Source organism: Gymnodraco acuticeps, unplaced genomic scaffold (genome assembly GCF_902827175.1).
Source record: "Gymnodraco acuticeps unplaced genomic scaffold, fGymAcu1.1, whole genome shotgun sequence".
NCBI classification, from domain to species: Eukaryota; Metazoa; Chordata; class Actinopteri; order Perciformes; family Bathydraconidae; genus Gymnodraco; species Gymnodraco acuticeps.
Genome location: NW_022992103.1, coordinates 473,729 through 497,327, shown reverse-complemented (window position 1 = coordinate 497,327; position 23,599 = coordinate 473,729).

The window sequence follows — 23,599 nt, the reverse complement described above, 5'->3', positions numbered from 1 at the left end:
CGCCTTCATGAGTTTACTCCAGTTGAGTTCAACCTCTCTTTTTGCTTGGGCTGCTGCCTTGAAACCTCTGAAGGACGGAATCTGTCCATCCCTAAGCTCCTGGCTCTTCTGTAAAATGATTGACCTACTGACTGCGTTCAGTGTGCCTAGCTTCTTGCCACATTGTCTCTCCATCCCAATGTTGTGCACAGGGGTGTCATTAATGTTACTAGCCTGTTCACTGACAGGGTAGTCCATTGGGAAGGTCTCCTCATCAATCCCATAGTCCCTCCTCTGCCTGGCCAGGACAGTCTGCAGGTGGGGCTGCATGAAATCTGTCAGCTTCTTCACTTCATCCAATTGTTCAGCAGCCACGTCTGACACTGAGTTCAGAACCTCCTCTGTGTAGGTCTTCTTTACGCTACTGAAAAGCTTGTCAGACACTACAGGATACTCAGGTGTTGTGAACGTAGTGTAGTTGTCGCTGATTGGCTCGCCCAAGCCTGTATGCAGTCCCCTGTACAACTCCCTGAGCTGAGTATGGGTAGCATCTTTCTCTATGTTTCTGGCATAGAAGCTCTACCAAGTGCGCAACCAGGCAAGCAAACACCACGAGGACCACCTTGAGGTAGGGAAGCTCCATCACTTCTCTGACGAGGCAGGCCAGGCGGTTGTTTATGTGAGGGTTCTGGCTCAGGAACTCTGTCAGATGGCCAAAGTTGTATATTAGGACTGCTGCTGCCCTGGAGAGACACCCAAACCTGCTGTCTTTGTAGGAAAGCAGCACACTGGATACCTGCCTTTGCTCAAGGAAGACAAGGAATTCTCTGTAGCGGTTCCAGGGTTTGTGGGCATACTCAGGAGCCACCAACTTGAGGCACATGTCCAGTGCCTGTCCAGCCACACTGTCATTCTTGCTGTCTACATCCAGATCCACCATGAAACTCTGTAGCACTTGCTCCATCTTCATATCAGCCTCCAGCAACCGCATCACTTTATTCATGGCACTGCTGAAGCCCAGTGTAGTGTGGGTGCCACAAAAGATCTGCCCTGCTGGTGTTTCTAAGTTGTACATCTCTGCCAACAGCTTTGAAAACCCTTTGTTGTGCTCTGTGCTGTCAGTCATATGTGCATCTACAAGTTTATACACATCCTCCACACTGACTCCTCTGACCAACGCCAGTATTTCGAACCCCATATCCACTTGCATTGCTATGTCCTCAGTGGTCTCTCGATGGATTGGTAGGATAGGCAGAGGAAATGGGCTGTCTTGACCCACATGCAGCCCTTGTACCATGAACTGGCCTACACCTTTCTTTGTGGTGCTGTCCGATGCATGTGTGATCATTTTACCCTTCTCCTTCTCCTCCTCAAGCTTTTCCACAACTAGACACAGACTTTGGGCCTCAATTTGCTGCAGAGCTGCCCTTATGCTTCTAGTACTTGGCACTGCATCCTTGTCAAAGATCTCATCACATTCCCCAGCACTTTTCCAGCTTCGTCCAAACATAGTGTTGCCTACTTCAATCACAGCTGAGCTTGCCTCACTGATAGAAAGTCCCTTTCCTGAGAGATTGGCTATAGTTGTATAGAACTCATCCCAGACTTTTCTCTCGGACAATCGTATGTGTTGAAACTCTTGTGGTAGTAAATCTTCATCCATGTCTAGTTCAGCAACATCTGTGAAGATTTTTTTCCTTCCTTTGGGTTCTGCTCGCACCTCACTCTCTTCACCCTCCTTTTGAAGCTGTGTGTCAGTCTCAAACATCTGTCTCAGTCGCTTTGGGGGTGTGCCCTCTTTCTATTCATCCCTGCTGCAGCTGGATATCTCACCAGTTTCAATCAAGATATCTGTGATATGGTCCAGAGTTTGATATGAGAACTGCTGGTCTCTCTTCCTCTGGTACTCTTCGCTCCTCTCCCTCAACCTTTGGGTTCACATCATGTTATGGTACCAGACAGGGTCCACACCTTTGGAACAGAACATCCTTCGCTCTGTCTTCTGGTCTTCATAGTATTTGTGCTCCATCTCACTCATGCTTACACACCAGTCTTTCTCCAGTGATTGCCGCCGTATAGGGTCATGGGCAAATACATCAAAGAGCTCAGACTTTGTATGAAATAACTCTTTGTATTGTTGGACAGCCAGTGAGTCTTCTTTCCCTGTCTGTCCATACCTCTTTCTGCCCTCACTGAACTGTTTCCAGATCCTTTCTACCTTCCTCTGGATGGTGCTCAAGGAAACACAAAACACAGTGTTGTGGTAGTACTTGGCGTAGACCTGTTTTGCCACTTCCTGTGCTGCCATGGTTGTAGTCACTCTCCCATTGCCCATCTCCAGGTGGTACCGTATCATGCTTATGACACTCTGCAGTGTGGGGAGTTTTGTGGGTGGTTGGAAGTTCTTGGAGGGAGGAAAGTCGGTATCTGCATTATAAATGTTTCCGGTAGATCTAGTTTTGGACATGTGTCTCTGCCATGCTTGATGATGTATGTCATCAGACTGATGTGAATTCTCTGAAAAAGATTAATATTCTAAAGTAGATTAAGATTAATGTAACAGTTAGCTAAGTAATTACTGTATAATAAAGTTAGCTGGCTAATTTGAGCAAAAACATGTCAAATCAACTGTTGCACTAAGCTAGCTAGCTAGTTTGAGCTACATTCTTAACAGCTAGAAAGCTAAAAGTATGCCTAGTATTGGATGGAACCTGACACAAACCAAGCTAAATTATCATTTTTTTGTAAAAAATAAAAAACATACCTGTGACAACTCTGTTAAGTAATTACTGTATAATAAAGCTAGCTGGCTAATTTGAGCAAAAACATGTCAAATCAACTGTTGCACTAAGCTAGCTAGCTAGTTTGAGCTACATTCTTAACAGCTAGAAAGCTAAAAGTATGCCTAGTATTGGATGGAACCTGACACAAACCAAGCTAAATTATCATTTTTTTTGTTAAAAAATAAAAAACATACCTGTGACAACTCTGTTAAGTAATTACTGTATAATAAAGCTAGCTGGCTAATTTGAGCAAAAACATGTCAAATCAACTGTTGCACTAAGCTAGCTAGCTAGTTTGAGCTACGTTCTTAACAGCTAGAAAGCTAAAAGTATGCCTAGTATTGGATGGAACCTGACACAAACCAAGCTAAATTATCATTTTTTTTGTTAAAAAAGAAAAAACATACCTGTGACAACTCTGTTAAGTAATTACTGTATAATAAAGCTAGCTGGCTAATTTGAGCAAAAACATGTCAAATCAACTGTTGCACTAAGCTAGCTAGCTAGTTTGAGCTACATTCTTAACAGCTAGAAAGCTAAAAGTATGCCTAGTATTGGATGGAACCTGACACAAACCAAGCTAAATTATCATTTTTTTTGTTAAAAAAGAAAAAACATACCTGTGACAACTCTGTTAAGTAATTACTGTATAATAAAGCTAGCTGGCTAATTTGAGCAAAAACATGTCAAATCAACTGTTGCACTAAGCTAGCTAGCTAGTTTGAGCTACGTTCTTAACAGCTAGAAAGCTAAAAGTATGCCTAGTATTGGATGGAACCTGACACAAACCAAGCTAAATTATCATTTTTTTTGTTAAAAAAGAAAAAAACATACCTGTGACAACTCTGTTAAGTAATTACTGTATAATAAAGCTAGCTGGCTAATTTGAGCAAAAACATGTCAAATCAACTGTTGCACTAAGCTAGCTAGCTAGTTTGAGCTACATTCTTAACAGCTAGAAAGCTAAAAGTATGCCTAGTATTGGATGGAACCTGACACAAACCAAGCTAAATTATCATTTTTTTTGTTAAAAAATAAAAAACATACCTGTGACAACTCTGTTAAGTAATTACTGTATAATAAAGCTAGCTGGCTAATTTGAGCAAAAACATGTCAAATCAACTGTTGCACTAAGCTAGCTAGCTAGTTTGAGCTACATTCTTAACAGCTAGAAAGCTAAAAGTATGCCTAGTATTGGATGGAACCTGACACAAACCAAGCTAAATTATCATTTTTTTTGTTAAAAAAGAAAAAACATACCTGTGACAACTCTGTTAAGTAATTACTGTATAATAAAGCTAGCTGGCTAATTTGAGCAAAAACATGTCAAATCAACTGTTGCACTAAGCTAGCTAGCTAGTTTGAGCTACATTCTTAACAGCTAGAAAGCTAAAAGTATGCCTAGTATTGGATGGAACCTGACACAAACCAAGCTAAATTATCATTTTTTTTGTTAAAAAAGAAAAAACATACCTGTGACAACTCTGTTAAGTAATTACTGTATAATAAAGCTAGCTGGCTAATTTGAGCAAAAACATGTCAAATCAACTGTTGCACTAAGCTAGCTAGCTAGTTTGAGCTACGTTCTTAACAGCTAGAAAGCTAAAAGTATGCCTAGTATTGGATGGAACCTGACACAAACCAAGCTAAATTATCATATATTTTTGTTAAAAAAGAAAAAACATACCTGTGACAACTCTGTTAAGTAATTACTGTATAATAAAGCTAGCTGGCTAATTTGAGCAAAAACATGTCAAATCAACTGTTGCACTAAGCTAGCTAGCTAGTTTGAGCTACATTCTTAACAGCTAGAAAGCTAAAAGTATGACTAATATTGGATGGAACTTGACACAAACCAAGCAAAATTATCATATAATATCATATAATAATATAATTATAAAATAATATAATATAATAATTTTGTTAAAAAGGAAAAAACATACCTGCGACAACTCTGTTTAACTGCTTGTCAGATGGTGTTGAATATGATCGTCTGCTTGGGGATTTCAACGGTTTGCTTGCAGTCAACCAGGAGCCACAATGCATTATGTAAATGTACTTTGTTACATTGATTAGAACTTTGCAACATCTGACAGGTGAACCAAAGTGTTCTCTTAAGATTTTATTTTATTTTTAATGATAAAAGGGGGAAAAAGGAGGGGAAAAAACATGTCCGATTTAGTGTTTTGGGTGGGCGGGGGGGGGTTATTTCATGATAGGTACCAACTCCCAATACAAGATATCTCCCAAATGACCCAATGCACCATCCCTGAAGTGGGCGTAATCATTTTCCAATTATTTTATTTTTAGGCCATTTATCCCCCCCCTACCCGGGGCTGAATCGGTACTGGAGACATGTACAAAATATATGTCTTATGTATTATTGCTACACAAACATTATATTGCAGTTTTAGTGTCGCCAACTCCGTTTCTAATATGCAAAAAGACTGCAAAATGCGTTTATGATTATTTTTAGTATTTTCGATCTTTCCAATCCAGACGAGAGATCTCTCTCCCCCGTCTGTGTGCAAGGGGGCGGGGCAGTTTACACACACGCGGCTGCTCCATGCAGCACACACACACACACACACACACACACACACACACACACACACACACACACACACACACACACACACACACACACACACACACACACACACACACACACACACACACACACACACACACACACACACACACACACACACACACACACACACACACACACACACACACACACACACACACACACACACACACACACACACACACGGAGGAGATGGCGGAGAGAACGCGCTCCGAGGTGTGGTTAAACTTTACCCGTCTCTAGGTGGACAATGCTCGTTGCCAATAGTGCAATAAGAGTTCAGCATGTAAGGGCGGTAACACGAGCAGTTTGTCTAAACATTTAGCAAAAGTGCAACACAATTATACAAACATGGGTTAATGATTAGAGGTAACCGGGTTATTTAGTTTGTTAAAGTTTCAGCTATTCTGTTTACAATTATGTCATCAGTCATCTGTCATTTAATACGATTTGTTCAAACATTGTTGTTTCTTTTGATGTGAAATATTATTTTATTTTATTTAAATAAAAAGCAATGTTAGTTTTGTTCACAATTTGTTTAGTTAGTTTACCTTATTTTTTTCTTCAAAAGAACCGATAAGAGTACCGTTAAAAGACCGGATCGATAAGCGGTATCGATAAAAGTAGTAGTACCGTTAAAACCTTTACGATACACACACCCATCCCTACACACATGCACACACATGCACACACACACACACACACACACACACACACACACACACACACACACACACACACACACACACACACACACACGCTCTGTTACAATAAAACACTTTCAATGCAAATCCTTATGGCTGATTTGGCTTGATTCTAAGTGAACGGGTTGGGAATGTAAACAAATATTTAAATAATGTTATGTTATGCAAAACTAAAGTATTTTATATCAAGTTTTTCCAAAGAAAAAATACATTTTAAAAATGTGTTTGAATGTAAATGTTTTGTGAAAAACAAGTGACTTATTCTAATGGACCATGATTTGTGAGAGGTGAATAACACAATTGCACTAAATACTGATTTCATTGATAGTAATAAAAGGTACAAACTATGTACAAACAAAAAATCTGGATTTTGGGGTTTCTGAAAATGGTTGAATAATTAAACATGCACTGGGTCAAATTTACCCAGAAATATTATTGCTGTTACAGAAAAACTAATACAACAGGAGGGTTAAAAGAAAGTAATTGGTTCTCTATTTGTAGGGAACTCAGCCTTCCTATGCATCATTATTCATTACATTAATAATGATATTGCTGTATTACTCAGGCTGCTGTGCAGTCAGTTTTGGGGTAAACATTTTGAAGTAAAGATGGATTTGATTTCAGTTTTCTGGTTTTTCTTTACAAATATACAAAATACTGTATTTCATCACAACTCTTATTTTGTTTTCACAGTTGCCAAGAAATTTGACATTCCCACCTTGGACTTAAAAGTCTTTGATGTAACAAAGACTGAAGTTGATGAGGAGGTGTTTGAGTTTCTAATACAGAAACAAGACCTTGGTGTCCTGGAGATTTGTTTGCCTCAAGATCCAAATGGTGAGTTTCTTTCCATCTTGGAGCCCCATATTTATCCATAACACTCAAATGTATCTGCTGATTTGTGGTTTCTCATTATTACAATCATATTTATTTTTCCTTAACTTAAATCAGTAGTGGGGCTTATCTTATGTGAATATTTTGCATTCCATGTATAATTAACAACAACTCTTTGAGTAATAATAGACATTTCCACTTAAATTGTGTTGTGGTTATTGTCAATCACACCAGATTTCTGTTAACATGATTTCCAGATTCGTTAAGCTCCTCTGCAAGCGCCTCCGTTACAAGCTACAGTGATGTGGACTCTGATTACACCATCATACTGCAGCGTAGTCCTGCTTCTACAAAGAGAGAAGAGGATAGTCGTTTAGCCAAAGTAAGCTCTGCAGATTTCATTACAGCCTTTGTCTGAAAGTTTAAACAAACTTGAAAATGTAGTGATAAATGACAGATGAATGAAAGTTGTTGTTACAGCCGCTGCTACCTTGTGCCTTTAACGTTGTGTGTATGCAAATGAGCTGTGCCTTTCGATGCTGTGAGTGGCCGTCCCGACCTCGCAACATTCCCGGGGATTGGACAGACGTCACTCAAGCCCTGCCCGCTGCTGCCACGTCATCCGGGGGAGGAGGATAAAGGCTGGGCACGAACATCCGTCTGGAGGCCCTGTATTTTGTGACAGATGCCTCAACCCTCTACTTGGGACAAAGCCTTCATCCTGTGATTCTGTTAGACTGCGTAGCAGTGTATTTTCTGTGCCTCGTTAGACTGCTTAGCAGTATATTCTGTAGGGTTCTGTGCGATCTCACTGGTTAGCAGTGTGTCGTGGTATTCTGTGTTTAGTGTAGGGTTTGTGTGTGTGTGTGTTGCATAGATCCAGGTTGCTTAGCTCCTGTAGACCCGCATTTAGATTAGTGACATTGTGAAACAGCTTAGACCCAGGTTAGCTTAGCGCCTGTAGATCAGCCTTTGTGAAACTACTGCTTAGACCCCGGTGATTAGCAACAGCTGTGTTTCCACACAGTCTCCTTTTGTTTAGTGTTTTGTTCCACTTTAGAAGTGAGGTACGTTCTTTCTTTTGTAGCCTACTGTGCAACTCTCTTTTGGAGTCCTGTGTTGTTAACCCGTAACAGTTTGGTCCGTTGTTGGTCCAGGCTGTTCGTGTGTTTATCATTGTTTTGTTCAGTTGCCGTCATAAACCGGTAACCAATACCAATTACAAACTGGTCGTGTCGTTTCCCTTTCTTACCCCTAGCAAAGAGGGAACGTAACAGTTGTGAAATAATGATTATTAGTGTTTTTTTACACTTGATATTTTATGACTGTTTTAAACGTTTCAGTGTGTTCTTTTTATTATTACTTCCACTAAGACGATTGAAGACATTCTGAAGAACAAACCTGGTGGAGAGAGGATCATGAATGAGTATGCTCGGACTAAAAGTCTAACAGATGCCAGGAGACGCGATATGGTCAAGATATTGGTTGCACAAATGACAAGTGATCAATGGTATGTTTTCATAAAATCATAACATACCTACACACCAAGGACACTTGTATTGACTTGATATGGTGAAGTACAACACCCTTCTTTTACAGAAGTTGTGTGTTTGTGTCTCACGCTGTATGTGTCTGTGTCTGTAGGACAAGTCCTTCAAGGCGTGTTAAAGAGGAATACGCAAAGGGCATCACTTCCTTGTTCCCAAACCTGGCCGATCCTAGGAGCAAGTTTGGCTTTGTAAGTACATTAGAAACTAGGTGTCACACAATTCTCTGGGACTTTTGCTTTCCGTCCTCAAAATGTAAATGTGGAAATGATTTCACTGTTGGGTGATGTTTCCAGTTCAGCTAAAGAGTATGGAGGTTATGCCCTATCTTTATTCAAGAGCGTGCTCTTTCAATTGGAGAGCATCATTTCTTGATTTCATGTTCAGATTTTGTATTTCTTTCCCTCAAACCCTGTCCTCCGCACTCCAAATAGCGCCTGCTTGCACTTAGATTTGCTCTGCTCCTGCTCAAACACTTGCACTGAAATCAATAAATTGTACTCTCAAATTGAAAGACCACACTCTTGAATAAAGATAGGGAATAACCTCCATAAAAGAGCTATTAACATTTCTGTATGCCCACCATATCTGTCATCTCTCCTAAAGCTTTCCTTAAATGGTATTAATGCCCAGTTCAGTGTGTAGTTTTAAGGAGATAACAACTATATTTAACCTGCTCATCAAACTGAATTACACCCTTTTACTTTAGGAGCATTATTACAATGCGGAAGATGGTAGTGGGTACCTGGCATGGAGACTGAAATGTGTTCAAAAGGGAGCATCAGAGGGACAAAAGAAGACCCTGCGTCAGTCACTAACAGGTATGTGATTGGTATTGTAGGTGGATAGTAAATCTAATTTATAACACATGATTGGAGAATAATTTAATGTATACTCTTGTTTTTCTAAATCTTGTACTCTTTTGTAGTTTGTATTTATTCTGTTTCTGTATCAAATGAATCTACTTTCATCTGATGACATAACTTAAAACAAAATGTCATATGTATGTAAAGAGCAGTCAAACACAGTATTCAGTAAACATTCCACCTCTGTTACAGGTGGTCCAAAAGCGGATAGAGGCCCTTTCACAGAGGCAAACTGTCTAACCACTGAAAGCCTGTGTTGCGAGGCTATCGCACTGATGAAGCACTCAGCTGATGAAGCACTCAGCTGATGAAGCACTCAGCTGATGAAGCAATTGTCAAGGAGAAGATGAAGCAGACCTTCACATATCGCCAATAGATGCTTCATGACCCAGTCAAGTCTTCTGAAATATTCACTGCGTTTCCAAGATTCCTAGACATACCAGGAATGGTATGTGGATCTTTGACTGCTTTATTACTGTTCTACAAAAGCCTGGTTAGGGATGTGAAATCTTTCATGACCCTTATGTCTACGTTTCTGTCTTATTCCATCTTGTCTGCAGATTGAACAGGACTTTAATCTTCTGTTTGGTGATGTCACCTCTGCAAAGTTCCTGGAAAAGTGGCCAACTGTATACAAGAAGAAAGTCCTTGACCAAAGCCGTGGCCTCACACAGACAGGCAACCTTCAAGACCTGGTTCAAAATGCTGGATCCACAACAGAAGTGGAAAATGGTACAATGGAATAAAATATTTGTTCTCATTGAACGGATAATTAGTTTTAAGGCCAAATGGAATGACTGTTTACACATTTGTACTTTTTTTTCAGGATGGGACAGCGATATGTCATCCCTTATGGTCCTTGTGCACCTTCTGCCACCGTCAACTCAGGGCCGCTAGAGACCAGGAAAGCTCTCAGCCAGACAAGCCAGTGAGCATCTTGTGAAGTTTCTCAAGGTGAGGTAACAGTTCAATGAAATTAAAAGAAAGTTTACTGTTTAGTCCACATTCATAATCCTGAGAATCTTTTTAAAGTTCATAAATCAAGGTAAGATAAGGTATTTGTGTAATTTTAAATGCATCTTCTTAAACAGTTTGTGAATCGTTTATTATCTTAATAAGGCTAACTAAGTTCTTCTGTTACAGACTGGGACCAGCATTCAGGGGCATCTGGACCGCATCATGGAGAGCCGTCAACCCTATCTGCTTGCTGTGGGGACCCAGAGGAGTGTGATTCACAAGTACTTCATTGTGATTGACAAACACGCAATACCATGTAAGTCCCCAGACTGTCTTGCCTGTATTGATGAGCTTTTCAAAGCTCATTTCGTCTTTGGTACCTCCTACAACCAGGATCTGGTGAATGTGTACAACTTCTTGCAAACCACGATTTATGAAATCGATGTGGAAAACACTAAGGTGAATCCTAGGGTTGCAGAGTTGAGGGCTCGGATGCTGAATTGAGTTGATACTGAGATTGTTTTGAGGGCTCTAAGTACTGAGCTAAGAGTCTGAAATGTTGTGTTTATTTGCAAAAGCTCCCAGGCAAATTCTAATTCCCTGATAAAACACTTGAAGCTAAGACACGGACATTGTTCAGGTAAAACACTTCACCTTAAATGCGGTCAGGGTGGTTGTTCTCAAGTTTATGGCACTTTTTCCGGGTTTAGAAAGCATCTCAATAAAACACACACACCTTGTTCTGATCCTGGTGAAGGCCCCTCTACAGCTGAAGATTTGGCATCAAGTCATTTTGATGATTTGCCATCAATAACTACCCCTTCTGACTCAGTCCTTCTTGATAAGAGTCTCATAGACAGCTGCGCAGCAACAGTAGCTGAACTTAAAGTGGCAGGTGTAGGTGAAACCACCATTCATTCTTTGGTCATTTCCATGGAAGAGATTGTTTATGATATCCATAATCAAGCAAAAGAGTCTGTCAAAAAGTGTCTATCTTTACAAGAGCCTCACAAAAGAGACATTGAGTGTAAAATCAATCAGTGTTTTGAAAAAATGGAAAATCCTTTTGGTGTATTAAATTCAGAAAGTAAGAGAAGGCAATATTTTACAGAGAAGTGGGGAAGGGTAGACCCAGTGGAATATGTTCTTGGGACAAGAGTTGATACCCTGCGCAATCGGACTACTGGCGGTTATGAACAGGTTGTTGTTACTGATACATTTGTTTACATCCCAATTGTGAAAACATTACAGTTCATTTACAAACACCCTAATATAAAGGAGATGCTGCAGACTGAAACCATTTCAAAAGAAGATGTCCTTCATGATTTTTGTGATGGAGATTTTTGTAAGAGTCATGCTCTTTTTTCAAAACAGAAACATGCATTTCAGATTCAGCTTTTCTATGACGATTTTGAAACTGCAAATCCTCTAGGATCAAAACGGGGAATACATAAATTGGGAGCAATCTATTTTACGCTGCGAAATATTTCTCCAAAATACAACTCAATTCTCCTTAATATTCATTTGGTCACTTTGTTTCATGCCCAAGACATAAAGACGTATGGCTTTTCTAAAATCCTTGATCCACTTGTGCAAGATATTCAAATACTTGAGGGATGGAATTATGGTTCACTTGTTTGATCAGCCAGTGTATGGAACTATTGTCCAAGTAACAGGTGACAACCTTGGTCTCCACTGTTTGTTTGGTTTTGTTGAATCATTCAATGCCAGATATTGTTGCCGCTTTTGTCTCGCTGAGAAAGAGGACTTTCAGACAGTCTTTGATGAAGATTCACCTAAGATAGTTATGCGAACTGAAACACTTCATGAAGAACATTGCCGACAAATGGAGACAAATCCAACTCTTCCATATGTGATGGGTGTTAAACGTTCTTGCTCTCTAAATTCCTTGCAGTACTTCAGTATATGTACACATTTCTCTGTCGATATCATGCATGATATCTTGGAGGGAGTGGCACAGTATGAAATGAAACTGCTAATACTTCACTTGATAGACAATGGCACCACATCAAAGGAAGTTGAGAGAAGAATTAAGAGCTGTAACTATGGTTACATGGAGCAAAACAACAAACCTCCTGCAGTAAAGTTGACAGAGGGCTCAAATGACTTGGGGTTAAATGCCATCCAATCCTGGTGTTTACTTCGCAATCTACCGCTTATCTTTGGAGACTTAATTTCTCCAAATGATCAACACTGGTATTTGCTACTACTCTTGCTTCAAATAGTAAACATTGTATTTTCTCCAAAGTTAACAAAGGGAATTACTGTTTTTCTGAAAAACTTGATCGCAGAACATCACAGATTGTTCAACCACGTGTTTCCAAACAAGAGGCTGCTACCAAAACATCATTTTATGGTGCATTACCCTACATGTATTCTTAAAATTGGTCCAATTTTGCATAGCTGGTGCATGCGCTATGAAGCAAAATACAACTTCTTTAATAAACAATTAAAAAGCTTCAAAAATATAACTAAAACATTGGCCAAGAAACACCAAAGTCACATAGCTTACAGTTGGCAGACATTTGACCCTAACAGAGTAATTTTTGGTCCAAGTAAAATGTTATCTCTACATGTAATAGAATGGGGCTGTGAGATAGCTGAGAGTGTTAGGATCTGTCTGTGTTGTTGTTTTGTCTTGTATTTTTCTATCTTTGGGTTTCCTGTGTTATTTTGTAAAGTGTTCACCCCCGTTTCCTGCCTGTTGCTTTTTGTCTGTTTCCCTCCCTGATTACCCGATTGTGTTCACCTGGTGCCTCTGTGTTTTCTCCTCCCTCCTCACCTGTCTCGTGTTTGTTTGATTAGTCCTGGGTGTATTTAAGTTCTGGGTTTTCTGTCTCTCTTTGTCGGGTTGTCTTGTGTAATGACCAGTTCATCGGTGAGTGTTCCGGTCTGTCTCTGTTTATTGTATATTTGTAGCCTTGAAATAAAGGAGTTATTTTCGTTATATCTGCATTTGGGTCCTGATTCCTGCACACCGTAACATTACAACCCGACCCAAAATATGGGCCCAGCAGATCCTTTTGAGCAGGAGCTATTGGAGTTTTCCTTTGCTTTGGATGACTGCTCGTATCGATGGTTGGGAGCGTCCAGGGTTCAGCAGCGAGAGGCTGTTCTGGCAGAGGCACGCCGGATTACTATGGAGAAGCCAGGCTTGGTTAAATTCTTATCGGGCAGGATTTGGGATTTTCTCACGGTGTGTTATCCCCTGCCTGACAGCCCCAGGCCTCCCAACTCCCGTTTTGATACCACACGCATCGGTGTGGTCCGTCTGGCGTCAGCCCCTGCTTCTCACCCAGTGTTTGCTACAGTCCAGGAGCCATTCACTGGTACTCGTCTGGCCTTTGGAGGTCCACGGAGCCTCCAAACGGCTCCTAAAGGAAGGAGTCGCAAGGCCAGGTTGGCAGCACGAGCCCAAAGGGCCAGGGTTCCAGAACCAGTTCAGCCCCCAGCAGCCATGGTTACGGACCCAGTTCTGGCCCCAGCAGCCATGGTCCCTGCTCCAGAACCGGACCCAACAGCCATGCCTCCCTACTCCGGTACCGGCCCACGCAGCTTTGAGTCCATACTGGATTACCTGGCTTACACAGCCAGGGTCCAGGCTTCTGCTCCGGACCCAACAGCCATGGTTCCGGCTCCAGTGCCGGACCCAGCAGCCATGTTTCCGGCTCCAGAACCGGACTTTACAGCCATGTTTCCGGCTCCAGAACCGGACCTTATAGCCATGTTTCCGGCTTTCAGAACCGGACCTTACAGCCATGATTCTGGCTTTAATTCCGGCTCCAGAGCCGGCCCATACAGCCATGTTTCCGGCTTCAGAACTGGATCATACAGCCATGTTTCCGGCTTCAGAACTGGATCATACAGCCATGTTTCCGGCTTCAGAACTGGATCATACAGCCATGTTTCCGGCTTCAGAACTGGATCATACAGCCATGTTTCCGGATTCTGAACCGGACCTTACAGCCATGTTTCCGGCTTCTGAACCGGACCTTACAGCCAGGATTCTGGCTTCAATTCCGGACCCAGTCTCGAGTCCCCTCTCCAGTCCCCTCTCAAATCCCTTCTCGAGTCCCCTCTCCAGTTCCCTCTCAGGTCCCCTCTCGAGTCCCCTCTCTAGTCACCTTTCAAGTTCCTACCAGAGTCCCCCCTCTAGTCCCTCCTTTAGTCCCTCCTCTAGTCTCTGCTCTAGTCCCTCCTTTAGTCCCTCCTCTAGTCCCCTCTGGAGTCCCCTCTGGAGTTCCCTCCTCTAGTCCCTCCTCTAGTCCCCCTCTCAAGTCCCCTTTCGAGTTCCCTTCTCTAGTTCCTCCTCTAGTCTCTCCTTTAGTCCCCTCTGGAGTCCCCTCTCTAGTTCCCCTCTCGAGTTCCCCCTTGGTTCCCCTCTCGAGTTCCCCCTTGGTTCCCCTCTCGAGTCCTCTCGAGTCCCTACTTGAGTCACGTCCAATGTCCTGGTCCGTTGGAGGTTCCGCTGGGGGTCCTGCCAACTCCATGTCTGTCTCGTTGGGGGTCCCGCCGTCTACTCTCCTGCCGGGGGTCCTGCCAATCCCATGTCCTGTCCCGTTGGGGGTCCCGCCGTCTACTCTCCTGCCGGGGGTCCTGCCAATCCCATGTCCTATGCCGATGGAGGTTCCGCTGGGGGTCCTTCCGGCTCCATGTCCAATCCCGTTGGAGGTCCCGCGAACTACTCTCCTGCCGGGGGTCCTGACAGCCCTGTGTGCTGTCCCGTTGGGGGTCCCGCCGACTGCCCTTCTGCCGGAGGTCCTGCCAACCCTTTGTCCTGTCCTGTCCCGTTGGAGGTTCCGCCATCTACTCTCCTGCCGGGGGTCCTGCCAACCGTTTGTCCTGTCCCGTTGGAGGTCCCGCCGTCTACTCTCTTGCCGGGGGTCCTGCCAACCCTTTGTCCTGTCTCGTTGGAGGCCCCGGCGATTACTCACCTGCCGGGGGTCCTACCAACCCCATGTCCTGTGCCGTTGGAGGTCCCGCAGACTGCTCTTCTGCCGGGGGTCCTGCCAACCCCATGTCCTGTGCCGTTGGAGGTCCCGCAGACTATTCTTCTGCCGGGGGTCCTGCCAACCCCATGTCCTGTGCCGTTGGAGGTCCCGCAGACTGCTCTTCTGCCGGGGGTCCTGCCAACTCCATGCCTTGTCCCGTTGGAGGTCCCGCAGACTGCTCTTCTGCCGGGGGTCCTGCCAACCCCATGTCCTGTCCCGTTGGGGGTCCCACCGACTGCCCTCCTGCCATGGGGTCCTGCCAACCCTATGTCCTGTCCCGTTGGAGGTCCCGCCGACTGCGCTTCTGCCAGGGGTCCTGCCAATCCTGTGTCCTGTCCCGTTGGAGGTCCCGCCGACTGCGCTCCTGCCGGGGGTCCTGCCAATCCTGTGTCCTGTCCCGTTGGGGTCCCGCCGACTGCCCTCCTGCCGAGGGTCCTGCCAACTCCTGGTCCTCTTCCGTGGGGAATCTTGCCGACACCTGTCCCACCGGCTCCGGATCCTGTCCGGTCGACACCGGCTCCTGCCCGGCCTCCGGAGCTGTCCGGTCATCGCCCTCGAGCCCGGCCCCCTGAGAGCCGCGGTCTTCGCCCTCGAGCCCGGCCCCCTGAGAGCCACGGTCTTCGCCCTCGAGCCCGGCCCCCTGAGAGCCACGGTCTTCGCCCTCAAGCCCGGCCCTCTGAGAGCCGCGGTCTTCGCCCTCGAGCCCGGCCCCCTGAGTGCCGCGGTCCTCGCCCTCGGGCCCGGTCCCCTGACTCTTCCTGCCTTCGCCCTCGGGCCCGGCCCCCTGACTCTTCCTGCCGCTACCTTCGCCCCTCCATGGTCCCCACCTTGGACTCTGTCTTGCCCCCGGGCCGTCCGCCCGAGTCCCCCTTTTTGGACTCTGCCTTGCCCCCGGGCCGTCCGCCCGAGACCCCTTCCTGGTCCTCTGCCTTGCCCCCGGGCCGTCCGCCCGAACCCCTTCCTGGTCCTCTGCCGTGCCCCTGGGAGGTCAGTTCAGTCCCGTCCTCCTGACCCCCTCCACCCACCCTGGTGGCTTAGTGATGCGTCCCTCCTCCGGACCCCCTCCATCCACCCTGCTTGAGGTTTTGGATTTTGTTTTGTTTTGGGACGTCTGGGATCCGTCCCTTGAGGGGGGGGGTACTGTTAGGATCTGTCTGTGTTGTTGTTTTGTCTTGTCTTTTTCTATCTTTGGTTTCCTGTGTTATTTTGTAAAGTGTTCACCCCCGTTTCCTGCCTGTTGCTTTTTGTCTGTTTCCCTCCCTGATTACCCGATTGTGTTCACCTGGTGCCTCTGTGTTTTCTCCTCCCTCCTCACCTGTCTCGTGTTTGTTTGATTAGTCCTGGGTGTATTTAAGTTCTGGGTTTTCTGTCTCTCTTTGTCGGGTTGTCTTGTGTAATGACCAGTTCATCGGTGAGTGTTCCATTCGGTCTCTGTTTATTGTATATTTGTAGCCTTGAAATAAAGGAGTTATTTTCGTTATATCTGCATTTGGGTCCTGATTCCTGCACACCGTAACAGAGAGTCTTCAGATACCAATTGACACCAAGGTTTTGAATGCTAGATGGGCCAAACACCATGGAAATATGTATCGATCAAGTTTAGTTGTGTGTGTTAAAGTCCAAGTGCCAGTTTTTCACGAAATCCACCATGTTATTGTACATGATGAGAGATTATTGTTGGTTACTTTTGTTCTACAAACCATGTGTCTTGATGAGCATTTTAATGCATTTAAAGTTTTGTGTACAACAGACGGACCTCATGTGGTTGATGTCAAAGAACTTTTCTGTTACAAAGCATTTGATATACAGATGTCATACAGTTGTGATGATGCAAGTTTGTTTATTGTCCCATACTGTTTCCTGTGATTAAACAAAGATGCATAGGAATCCCTTTATAATCCAGATGTATAGTGGTGCAGTGATTTTTTTGTTGAGTGAACCCTTGCAGCTTACTTCAGGGTCATACATCACTGCATCACTCACAAAAATATTGATGTTTTTATTTTCATCTATTGAAGGTATATATGATGTACAGTATGCTGATGATGCAATTTTGTTTTATGTTGGAAATAGTCAGCTGTGATTTAAAAAATGTACATGTCTTCAAGGTGAACAGGGGCCAATATTTTAATTTCCATTTTTACTGAGACCTCCCTCTTTTTTTTATATATCTTTAAATCTGTATATTTATAAAGGGATTTACATTGTGTTATGTCTTGCACATGATAATACATTGGGCTTTGAAAAGCACTTTGGTTTATTGACCTTTTTTATTGTAAAGATAATTATGGTTCATTTATTGTATTCTGAGTGAACTGACCTATTTGGAGTGAAATTAACTTCTATTTGGAGTGAAATTACCTTCTATTTGGAGTGAAATTAACTTCTATTTGGAGTGAAATTAACTTCTATTTGGAGTGAAATGACGTTCGATTGGGAGTAAAATTACCTTCTATTATGAGTAAAATGGCAGTAGAGTTGTTTTTAATATACACTACATAGAGTAAATAACCATTAAGCCGAGTAAAATCTAAGCACATAATAGAGTAAAATGAACTCTAAAAATACAACTCTGAACAAAAAGTACATTTTACTCTATATAGGTTGGGACCAAATGTTATATTTTTAGAGTAACATTTTCTTCAATTTGAGTCAATTTTACTCAGAGAAATTTAGCACAGCTTTGTTTGTCACTTACCTTCATAATTGTCGATGTAACTGGATATGTACATCTTGAACCTCTTTTGCTCCTCTGGGCTGAGCCTGCCGCTTGTACCAGCCGATGTACATCACTGATGTTAACCTTCGGTAGGTCTTGGAGACATCGAGTGTAAAATAGTGCCTATATAATATCTATACGCTATCTCTCTCACTATCTATTGCTATCTATACGCTATCTATCGCTCTTCCCTCTACCGCTCTACCGTAGACCGGAAGTTTAGAAGCGCACACTCAATGAACCGGAAATGGAAATACGTCATCCCGTGCAACTAGCCTATAGAGGGGTATGAGGCATGTTACAATGAGTGATCTGTTTGGTATTTTGAGCAAAACACTCCAGAGACATTGATTGATTGATTGAACATTTTATTAACAGATTGCAGAATGGGTACAATACACTACAGCTCAATACACACAATTGTTAAGGGGATGCAGACCAGAAAAAGACTTTCATCTTGTTTACATCAGGGTCCCCCATTTTAATTCATCATAACATATATGACATACATGACATACAGATAGACAGTATTGTTACATCTAGACATTTATGACATACCAGATCTACAAATATACAGTACTGTTTGTGAGTATAAAGAGAGTCTAAAAAGAGAGTATACATTGGGGGGGGGTGGGAAACTGTATATTGTAGGGGGTTGGGTTTGGACATTTACAGGAGCCAGTTTCGAATTGCAGTCTCCCGTAGGTGCTCTTTTAAAGAGGTTTTGAAGGTGGGTAGTGATTCACATTCCTTTACAGGGCGTTCCACATTGTTGTGGCATAATTGCGAAACGTGTTTCGTCCCTTGTTTGAGCCAAATCTGGGTTTAACATGATTTGTGGAGCTCCCTCTGGTGTTGTGGTCGTGGTATTCACTGACCTTTGGGAAGTATTTTGACATGTACATGGGTACCTTAGTGGTGTAGTGTATCTTGTAGACCAGGCCCATTGCAAGTTGCTGTACTCTGTCGTCTACTCTAAGCCATCCTAGGTTGTCAAAGTGGGCAGGGGTGAGGTGGGTTCTAGTAGTAAGGTCAAGCAGTAGTCTGACCAGTTTGTTTTGTGATGTTTGTAATTTTGTTTTTAGCGCCTTTGAGGTGCTTTGGTACCATGAGGTGCAAGCATAGTCGTAGTACCCTTGAATGAGTGCTCCTGCCAGAGTCTTCAGGGTATTCTTGTTTACCAGAGAGGAGATCCGGTACAAGAATCTAGTTCGTTGGTTTACTTTTTTGATTACATTGGATGCCATTTTGTTACAGGAGAGATTTGCCTCTAGTATGGAACCTAGGTATGTAATTTCATCTTTCCTTGTGACAATATTGTCACCCACTGTAACTGAGAAGCCGTCAGTCTTGCTGAGTTTGTTTTTTGAACCGAAGAGAATGGACTCTGTTTTACCCAGGTGTAATGATAGTTTTTTACCGGCGAGCCAGGTGCAGATGCTGCCGAGTTCCGAGCTAAGGGTTTTTTCAACCTGCAACCTGTTCCTGTCAGAGACCAGCAGGGCTGAGTCGTCCGTGAACAGGAACACGTTGCAGTCACAAGCTGACGACATGTCATTTGCATAAATTAGGAACAGTAACGGTCCTAGTATGCTTCCTTGTGGAACACTACAGCTCACTGGGAGAGGGGGGGACAGAGTTGATAGACTATCAAAACCAATTGCTTTTAGCTTGTTAATCAGAATGGAGTGATTGACAGTGTCGAAGGCCTTTTGTAGGTCCAGCAAGACCATGCCGCAGTATTTGCCCGCGTCCACCTCTTGTTTGATGTGGTCGTTCAAATAAAGAAGGCATGTGTCAGTGGAGTGGGATGTTCTAAAGCCAGATTGGAATTCGTAAATTAGATTTTTTTCCGCGAGGTACTTTTCGACCTGTTCATATACTATTTTTTCCATGACTTTCGAGATGGAGGTAAGTATAGAAACAGGGCGGTAGTTGCCTGGGTCCAATTTGCTGCCCTTTTTGTGCAGGGGGGTTACTCTCGCAATTTTGAAGTCTTTGGGTACTTTTCCCTGTTTTATGGAGAGGTTTATTATGTGTGTGATGACTGGGGTGATGGCGGCTGCTGAGTCTCTGAGGAATTTGGAGGGGATATTGTCATGGCCAGTGGCCTTGTTAGGTTCGAGGGCGCTCAGTTTTTTGTGTACCTCAGCTGTTGTTACCATTACTAGTTTGAAATCATCTTTGCGTACCCCTAGCTTTTTGTAGTAGGCTAGGATGTGTTCTACCCCCAAATGCCCTGAGTGGGAGGGTAGTTTATTTACCAGTGTTGTGGCTATGTTTGTGAAGAAAATGTTTAAGTAATTGGCCACATCCAGCTTGTCTGTGATGAGCGTGTTATCTGTCTTTATGTTTGAAAATCTGGTTTTAAGTTTGTTACTGCAGCCTAGTTGATTATTGAGTAATTTCCAAAGTTCACGGGGTTTATTTTTGTTTTCCTCAGTTTTGTTATTGATGAAATTCTTTTTTTCAGTTTTGATCATGGAGTTTACGTCATTTCTTAGTCTGTTTCTTTGCAGTTTGAGTTCAGTCACGTGGGCCTGGAGTTCACTGCTCGAGCTTTTGGTAAGCTTTGACTGACTTTTACGAAACTCAGAGCATTTTTTGTCTCTGGTTTTCATAGCGGTCAATATTTCGGAGTGCATCCACGGCTCAGCGCGATTTTTTACCCTGGTGGTTCTTAGGAGGGCCATGTCGTTTAGTACTGTTGAGAATTTGGTTTTGAAACCAAGCCATGTTTCTTCAACCAGTGTACCACTGAGCTCCTCTGACCAGTCCAGGCTCTCCAGTTCTAGGTTAAAGGCCTCGCTAGAGTAGGTTTTGAGGTCTCTAGATGTGACTGTTTTGTGACAGCCGGCCTTTTGTTTTAGCTTTTTGCGGGTACAGAATATCATATAATGATCGCTTAACCCGCATGCTATAACCCCTTTACTGGAGATCCCGGACCTGTCAGAGGTCAGAATAAGATCAATGGTAGTCTGTGTTGATTCACATACCCGGGTGGGTTGGGTGATTAGCTGGCTGAAGCCGTGCAGATCACAAAACCTACTGAAGGACTTGAAGACGGATGCATCTTTTCGTTGCATATCCGTGTTCCAGTCTCCAATAAGAATTGTTTCTACATCCCCAACTCCAGCCAAACACCCATCCAGTGTATCATAAAAGCCACTCTGTTCTGGCGGTCTGTAGATTGTGCTGACTAATACTGATTTAGCCCGTTCAAACATAATTTCAACCCATACAGTTTCAAAGGTCTCGTGATTCAGGTCAGTACGGATAATGAATTTGGTGCCTTTATGTATGTTCATGCAGACACCACCTCCATACATGTTCCTGTCATTTCTGACTACTGAGTAGTTCTCAATTTCTATTTCTGGGTCTGTCACAGAATTGTCAAGTTTTGTTTCTGAGAAGCATAATATGTTTGCCTTACTGTTAATGAATAATTGCCTGATTTCAGCCAGTTTGTGTCTCAGGCTATTTGTGTTTAGGTGAAATATATTAAGTCCATTTGTGTTGGTTATTTGATTGATGTCGTCAGGCTGGAGGTATTTCTGTTCATCTATGTCCGGTCCTGCGGTGGGGGGAGGGGGTGCTTTGTTGTTCTCATCCGGTCCGCGAGTGGGCAGAGAGAGAGAGGGGGGGGGGGGAGAGAGAGAGAGAGGGGGAGGGAGAGGGGGGGAGAGAGAGGGGGGAGAGAGAGGGGGAGGGTGGACGGCGGGGACCTCCGGTCCCCCGTTCTGGGTTGGCTAAACTGGCTATGCTAGCCAGCCGGCCATCGGGCGTTGAGACATTCGTGTCCCGCGTCGAGCCGGTCGTCGAGCTGTTCATCATGGTGGCTGCGAACCTCGGTTCCCTTCCTCTCGTCTCGGCCTCACGCGTGTCAGTCTGCTGAGGCGTCTCCGGAGGAAAGTCGCCGTCCGCGCTGCGGATGTAGCCATGGGGCGCCTCCTGTGCAACCATACCAAGTCTTCTAGCTTGAGTTCGCGTCAAAACCGGGCCTGGATTTAATTGAATGTCTCCCGAAAGTAGCAGGACCAGGATGATCATGGTCCTTCGGTCCAATCTGCCAGACGGGGGTAAGTTCTTACGTACCGGGTAATGCGTGTAGAGACGCAGTTCCAGCAGCTAAGTGTTTCTTTTCCGAGCCATTGAGAAGGTAGAAGTCACTATGGGTCTCTTTTTCTCCGCTTTCACTTCTCTCCACTTCTGATTGGTGTTGCTTCATTCATGAATTGAGGTATGAGTCCGTAATCCATATTAGCAGGAGGAGGAAATGTGCACAAAACCGTGTTGTTTTGATTCTATGGTGATGCCACTGTTCCTGGCGTCTGAATGAGACGCCATGTTGCAAATTGTGTGACATGATTTGTATAGATATCCAGGGTTCGAGGTTATGTGGGAGCCAATGGGAGCTGAGCTCCCATAAGGAGGGCTCTGAGCTCCCATGAAAGCAGTGAAATCATACATCTGTGGGGGTCGCTAATACATTACTGTTACGTGTCGTAGTGGGTGCTGTAGTGGGTGCTGCCGTACTGGTGTTTGTGTGTGTCTCTCTCTCTCTCCCTCTGATTGTCTCCAGGTGCAGCCTCTCCCCCAGGCGCTCCCAATTCCCAATCAGGGCCTCCATAAAGGGCCTGAGGAAGGCTGCAGTCGCTCTCTCCTTCTCCTCTGGCTGCATGTGTGCAGCATGGTGTCTCTGTCTCTGTCTCTCGTTAATTATTAGGAGATGTGCTCCAGTATATGTTTGTACCTTAGTTTACTTTGCAAGCTGGCTGGTCGAGCCCTTTTTCTCTTTGTCCATTAAAAGACCTGCTTGTGGCTTTAGAGATCAGCTTCCTCCTTTTTCTCTCGCCTGGTCATTTTATATTTGTGTTACTTCCCTTTGGTTCCCCTAGCCCAGTAGGGAACGTAACAATTACCAACAACCATTATTTGAATCACAAATAATGCATGTGTCAATGTAATGAGTATTATTTACGTTAACGTGGTAAATAGGCTAAAAGAAAAACATGTTTTCCAAAAGAACTATGCATCGTATTCTCTCTTGAATGACAATATGCCTGCACTTCCCCTCCAAGGTGCGCAAAAAGTTAATAATAATAATAATCTATGCCTGGGAGCGTGCTGCATAAGCCGAGATGATGTGGTGTGTGGTGTGCGTAGTTGAACCTTTTCATATTTAAGTTTGTAGCAAATAGAGTGTGTGTATGTGTGTGCGTGCGTGCGCACACGTTAGTTTTAAAGATCCCATAAAGCTCAGATTATAACTCGGACCCTGGATATGGCCCTATAATATATTGTTCAAATACAACATAATAGGTGACCTTTATAGTGTTGTCAAAGCTGGTAAAGGTGCAGCTTACTCCAGGTGGAACTAAGAGAGATAAGATAAGATGGTACTTTATTGATCCCAAAAGTCTAATTTAAGTGTTGATTATATTTCACATCATTAATCCAAACCTGTAAAGTATGGTATTAAATAAATGTAGTGGAGTATAAGTACAAAGTTGCAAAAAATGCAAAAGCTCAGGTAAAGTACAAGTATCTCAAATGATACTTAAGTAAGTACTTAAGTACTTAAGAGTAAATGTACTTAATTACTTGC